General features: G+C 41.7%; 1 long non-coding RNA gene across 1 annotated transcript in view; it reads left to right on the plus strand.

Annotated features, from left to right (window-relative positions):
* LOC147032736 (uncharacterized) overlaps positions 1 to 7,500 on the plus strand; it is a 106,514-nt gene that overhangs the window by 97,583 nt on the left and 1,431 nt on the right. The window lies entirely within an intron of this gene.

Below are 7,500 nucleotides of genomic sequence, written 5' to 3' on the forward strand. Positions count from 1 at the left end.
TCAAATACCCAATTATAGCTGCTGATAAAATATCGACACGGAAATCGTAGCAGCTTCAAGCAAATGTTCCTGCGATGAATGCGTGACGACGAACAGCGTGTGAACCTCATTATATGGAATCTGCTTGAGTGCACTGATGCATTTATCATACAGGTTTTCCCTCTTGTGGTTTGTGAGTCAGGATGTCGAGAATCTAACAAATCATGTTATAGGTGATTAGAATGCAATTGATAGGGAATTTCTCATCTTCAAAAGGCATTACAGCCGGTTAAAGTTACCCAATCAGGATTATTAAGTCTCACATGATAATGTTGATGTGTGAAGCTTTTGGGATCACGACAGGACTCGTCGTAGCTTGCAAGTTCCGTATTCGAGATCTTCCAGGACTGAGCACGCATCGTGTGCCCGGTATCCACCGAGTAGGTCTTCATCTCAGACTGAGCAGGCATCGTGTGCACCAAATCTACTGAGGGGTGTTCATGAGGAACTGGCCCCGTCACCGTATGTCAGGTGTTAGGGGGAGAGGGACATCATATATGACTGTAATATGCAGATGGTGAGACACAACGTCCTTTCCAACATATCCTTGATTATGACACTTCATATGGTCAGGAGGAGTGAGTAACCGAATTGAAAAATGACATCTCCCAAAAGTATATTTATAATTTTGGTTTACATAATGAATTGAGAAATGGTTACGTCACAAACTAGAAGGGCACTCAGAAGAACACATATTTCTGCCACACGATGCCTGATCCAGTGGAACATATTGGGACCAATAATTTTTTTTGAAATATCATGATACGTATATATCGTTTTTTGACCCGATCTCTCAATGGTGAAGAATCAATTTAAAAATTAAATAACTCTTGTATCTGGATCTTGAGCAAAATCTCAAAAATTCTTCCTTGTCATACACCCAAGGTGTCTACCAAGCTTCATCCAAATCCGTCTAACTTTTTGAGATATCCTGCACACAAACAAACAAACGAAATTGCTCATTGAGCAAGGAATTGCCGGAATAACTTTGTCATATCTCCATGACCTCTCAAAAAACAAAAACCTGGAAATCAATTTGGTTCTTATAAGTCGATAGTGCTACTGTTTAATGAGCTATAGCACTTAGTTTGGTCATGATCATAACTTGGAAGTCAATCGGACTTGAAATGGCGTTTTTATCGCAATTTGAAATTTTTGACCCGACCCCCCTGACATTCGACCCCCGACCGCTAAGAAGGGTGTTGGTGTGACACCCCAATTAGACATATGGTTGGATGCAGAAATGGAGGCTGCACATTTTGGATTTGGTTTGAAGTCGATACGACCATTTTAGCGGACGTTATTGTGAAAATAAGAATTTCGGTTTTTCGGTGACCTTGACCTCTGACCTAGATTCACCAAAAACGACAAGTGTCGAAGGAGGACGATGGCCGACGTCTGCACCCAGTTTGGTCATGATCGCTGAAACAGTGTGGCTGCTACAGGGTAAACAAACACACAAACAAACAGACAGACAGACAGACAGACACACAGAATGACACACACAGCCGACCAACATAATTGCCGAAATCCGAAGGATTCTGGCAATTAACAAACAGACAGACAGACAGACACACAGAATGACACACACAACTGACCAACATAATTGCTGAAATCCGAAGGATTCTGGCAATTAACAAACAGACAGACAGACAGACACACAGAATGACACACACAACTGACCAACATAATTGCTGAAATCCGAAGGATTCTGGCAATTAACAAACAAGAAAAATGTCGTGCATAGCATGATAATTGCGAAATCCATAAAACCAATTTGACCTGAAAAATAATTGGTAGTTAAATGCAATGACCAAATATGCAACTCCTCTTCAAATTTCAAGTCAATTGGATGAAAATTGAGGATTTTAGAAACTTGACTAATTTGTTGACCTTAGGCCTATGATGACCTTTTGACCTCAAAAAAAATATATATATATATATATACATACATATGTATGTGTATATATATATATATATATATATATATATATATATATATATATATATATATATATATATATATATATATATATATATATATATATATATATATATATATATGTGTGTGTGTATATGTACATATTGTTACGGATCTGGAAACCATATGCATTCAACATACAGATGTCCCAAAAGTCAGTTATGTCGTTAGTATGTGTGTAGTCAGATCCCATTCCTTTTGTCTAGTGGGAGAATCAAAGGTGTGCGTTGCGATTTCTTTTAGTTAGGTTATTACATCTAACAAGCCATATAATATAACAACCATCCCATCCCCCATCACGATCCACCGCCAACCGGCTGCCTTCTCGCACCCTGACGTGCCGAAGCTGGATCTCACGGTTCCATTTTCTCAGCTTCCACAAACGTTGTAAGTCTTTTACAACGACCTTTGCAACATTGATACTGTTGCTCGACAAGTATGAACCCTCGTGAAAGAGTGGGTGGGGTTTCCCGGCAGGGGCCGAAACCCCGCCCAGAAAGGGCAAACCCATAGGAGCCTGTCCAATCAGGGCGGGGAGTGACGTTTGTTCGAGCGAGCCCCGCCCCGTTGAGGGAGGTCCATAAATTCCCGAGGACTCTCTGAGGCAGGGGGTTGTTACGAAGGTTGTTCTGTGGTTTTTGACAGGGTTGTGGTGGTTGAGAGTCGAGTGAGGAAGAAGGGTCTTGGAGGAAGTTCTCCATGGGTTTCTAACAAGGTTTTGAATAGGGCTCTGAGGGTTGTTGTTGAGCGTGCAGTTCTTTTGAAGCGGAGAGTTGAGAAGAAGGTCGTGAAGGCGGTGGACGTGTCCCTGCTGGCCCTCTACAAGGAAAGGAAAGAGCGACCCTGACCACCCTCCATGGACCCCGCTATTCACCACCCGAGCTCCGCCACGAACCACGAGTCCCACACGTGCGACTGGGGACCAAACCAACGACCTTTGTCTGGTGCCGCATCGCGGAGCACCCCTTCCTCCTCATCTCTCCTCTGCTACAAGGGTCCAATAAAGAACTCTGGGTTCATTTTCATTTGTGTGTGTGTCTGCGTGTGGGCCCGTCTTTAAGTAGAACTGAATAAGTGTTTTTGGATCATTGTAAATATTCCTTGCTTGCATATTCACGTTAAGTGTTGCTTTGTGTCTTCATTTAATGTAAATAAATAATCACAGAAATGTTCTTAGTTTGTTTCCGTCCTTTCTTGAATTGGTCCAGCATGGTTCGGATCTGAGTTTAGGCGGGGTTTTATCCCCGGTAATCAGACAATTGTAGCCGGGACGTCCTGGACAGGCCCGCTCGACTGCATCCGAGCCGGAAAGGTGGGTGGCAGAGTGGTAGTCGGTAGGTGTAATTTTACCGCTGCCGGTAGAGTGAATCCGGTTCGGCCAGGCGTTCCGAGGGCGTGGATCCCCAGTAGCCGAGACCGTGTGGTTACTGAGGTACATTGTATCTAGACAAAATAACCCTACGCCACGCGGTCGAGATATTGGCATTCCACGGTTGGTTAAATGACCCGCCGGCTCGCGGAGTTATCCGAGCGACGGCCTCCAATTCTGGGGAGTTTGTTGGGAGATGACGCAACCTCCCGCACTCAGTGGTCGTTCTCGCCACCGATCTCCAGCCCACAACAATATATACATATACACACACTTCATGCTGATGACGAACTCTACCATGTGGTGAAGTTTCGTGAAGATCGGTTTAAAATTGTGACCTGAAGGCGATTGACATAAAAACAAACAAACAAACAGAGAGACAGGGGTGAAAACATAACCTCTTTCCACCTTCCACCTTCGGTGGTGGAGGTAAAAAGATAAAACTACAATCACAATGGATGGGGAAATGGCCTATAGGTACGCACACTCACCTCTAAGCTGTCTAAATTAGGTTCAAATCCCAACCCAGCTATAAACTGTCATCCCGGTGTTTCAAAGGCAGGCGGATTCATCAATGTGTGTACCGTCCCTCGGATTAGATGTGAAACGGAGAGCCCCATCAGCTGGTATTAGTTGGTGGATGTTTATGATCCCACGGTGTCCTTTGTGAAGAGTCGGTGAGCTATCGCCGGCACTCTGAACAAATTCCAAATTATTGCCTGAACTACTGTGGCAAAGACAATGGCAATCCACCCAGTATAACCCTTACCAATAACCTGCTTCGGCAACACCAACGCTCTGTAACGGACAGTGTGACCACTCCTTGGCTTTTTTCACAAGATCTTGGCTATTCGTTGTTCACCTTGGCGTCTTGGTTTTCTATAGGTTTTCTATTATCATTGCTTTTGCGAAACCTTGTGAATTCTTGGCTTTTTTCATTGGCTCACCTTGGCATTTATGAAAATGAGGAGTGGTGACACTGGTAACGGAGTATGGCACACCTGAATCAGAATGCTGTACTAATAACCTCTTGTGTATACTGTGTCGTCCAATGCAGTCCAGCCTGGTGTCAGTTTGTGGAGTACAGTGTAACATTTCACCAGACTGCATCATCTGGCCCCGTGTTGTACTATTCTGTGTGGTGCTGTGTTGCACCATGCTATATTGATCTATATTATGCTGCACTGTACTCTGATATAACACGCTGTGCCATGTGCACTACACTACTCTATCTACTGCATTAACTTCCAAAATACTGTACTAACTAACCTGCCTTGTCCTGCATCTACCTGTGACACAGAATGTTACAGAGGAAGTGCCATAGTTTTAAATAATTACAAGTCTGAAGACGACAATGGTTCACGAGCGGTATTTGACGATGTAGATTGTTTCAGAAGTCAAGGATGAGACATTGTGATAATTTTTGAATAAGTTATAAAAATGATCAACATGATGTGGTACGAGTGACAGGTTATTAGCTGCAAAATGTCGAAAACCCAGTTTCGTTCAACAACTTTCAAAATTTGACCTTTGCATAACCTTAAAACGTCACAAAACAATGTTGTGGACATTAAAATAAGGAAACAGGATACGTGCTATAGCTTATTGGAGTTAGTTTGTCGAAGAAGGTCGAAAACCCGGTTCGATTCCCAGAACTTTGAAAATTTGACCTTTGTGAACTTTATAGGTCAAAGGGCAAGGATTTTGACCTTTGGTGCAAAACTTCCTCTGGAACATTCCAGGAACAATATAACGTCATATAGGCTATATGGCATTTCGCACTCCTCGGATTAACCAGACTTTGATGAAATCAGCGTAAAAACAAACTTGAAGGGGGCGCCACGGGCAAGGTGTTCGAGATGGAGCAAAATGGTTTCAAGACTTTAGGTGGGGAATGACCTCAAGGTTATGCATAAAAATATTGTCATCCCAGCTCTCAAAGCTGTCTAAAATTTGGGTGGTCGAATGATTTTTATGTCAAAATTCGCAATTTTCTTAGTTTGTGACCTTGTGACCTTGACCTTGGGACGAAAATGAAAAATCGAGCTCCGTGGGACTATGCAGGTACCATTGAGCTAACCAAATACCGAAACCCCTGCCAGACTCGACAAACGCCTCAGAGAAGATGGATTTTTATGTCAAAATTCGCAATTTTCTAAGTTCATGACCTTGTGACCTTGACCTTGCAACGAAAATGAAAAATTGAGCTCTCTGGGGCTATGCAGGTGCCATTGGGCTAACCAAATACTGAAAACCGTCAGGTTCGACAAACCCCCTAGGAGAAGATGCAAATTGAAATTGGCTACCTCCTAAAAACACATGTTTTTTGGGGCGTGGCTCCACCCATAATGGGCACACCACGCCCATTCTCAGGAAAACACAACTAGATCATGATATAAACCTCCCACCAAATTTTTTTCAGGATCAGATCAAAACCCACGGAGCTATGCTCGGGACAGACAGACAGACAGACAGACAGACACACCAATAACGAATATAGTGGTCACTTATTTTTTTCGTGAAAATATTTTTCGTGAACCAATAATTAGCTCCCGTTGGACTTAGTCTAAAACGGGGGCTTATATATTTGATCTCGAGTTTTTGTGTCCGTGCATGCATGTGTGCATGCGTCTGCAACCATATCTCAGACATGCATGGACCGGTTTTATTCGCACTTGGCACAGACAACACATGGTGGAAAACATATACACATCATTTTGTTTCACGATGCAATCAAAGATGGCCGACTGGTGGCCATTTCAATTGTAAAAAACAAAAACGGGATCGAACACGTCCTCAACCATTTCTCGGACATGCATTTACCGATCTTGTTCAACTTGGCACACAGATAAATAATGATGGCTTACATGGTAAGGTCATTTTGTTTCGAGATCAGATCCAAGATGGCCGACTGGCGGCCATTTTAGTTGTGAAAAAACCTGATGTTGAATACGTCCAACCATTTCTCGGACATGCATTTACCGATGTTATTCAAACTTGTCACACAGATACTGAATGAGGCTTACATATGCACATCATTTTATTTTGACATCAGGTATAAGATGGCCGACTGGTGACCTTTTTGTTAGTTAAATATGTCCCCGACCATTTCTCAGACATGCAAGGTCAGATGTTGTTCAAACATGGCAGAAGCACAGTACTCAATGGCATACACTTGCACATTACTTTATTTTGCAATCCAATCAAAAATGGCGATTGGTAGACTGGCGGCCATTTTAGTTGCAAATAAATATGGGCCAACGCTTGAACTCTGTACAGCAAAATTACTAAAACAACAGGGGCTATGATATTTTAAGTGCTTTTTCCTTGTTATTTACAAACTATGAGCCACACAACATAAAACTGGTCTCACTATCTATCTATATATTACTAAAACTCTTATGTTGTGTAAATATATATATATATATATATATATATATATATATATATATATATATATATATATATATTACTAAAACTCTCATCTTGTGCATATATATATATATATATATATATATATATATATATATATATATATATATATATATATATATATATATATATATATATATATCTTCTTCTTTCGGCTGCTCCCGTTCGGGGTCACCACAGCGGATCATCCATATGATCCGCATAGTGATTTGGCACATGTTTTTTTTACACCGGATGCCCTTCCTGACGCAACCCTGGTCGCCTCTTACGACACAGGGATATGGTACACCTATTCTAACCGGGGTATACACCGGCCCAGTATACTGGTACTCATTTCGCCGACCTCGGAAGGATGACAGGCTGAGTCAACCCCCTGGTGTATTAATTCAGTGGCCCAACAGGGCTTGAACTCAGGACCTTTTGGATCCCAAGCCGCTGCCCTAACCACTGTGCCAACACCAGGCTTAATTACATATATATATATATATATATATTATCTTAGATATATTACTAAAACTCTCATCGTGTGTGTGTGTGTGTGTGTGTGTGTGTGTGTGTGTGTGTGTGTGTGTGTGTGTGTGTGTGTGTGTGTGTATGTATGTATATATATATATATATATATATATATATATATATATATATATATATATATATATATATCTATATCTATATCTATATC

This window comes from Eptatretus burgeri, chromosome 2, assembly GCF_056783735.1.
Source record: "Eptatretus burgeri isolate ZD-2024b chromosome 2, Ebu_testis_v1, whole genome shotgun sequence".
Taxonomy (NCBI): Eukaryota; Metazoa; Chordata; class Myxini; order Myxiniformes; family Myxinidae; genus Eptatretus; species Eptatretus burgeri.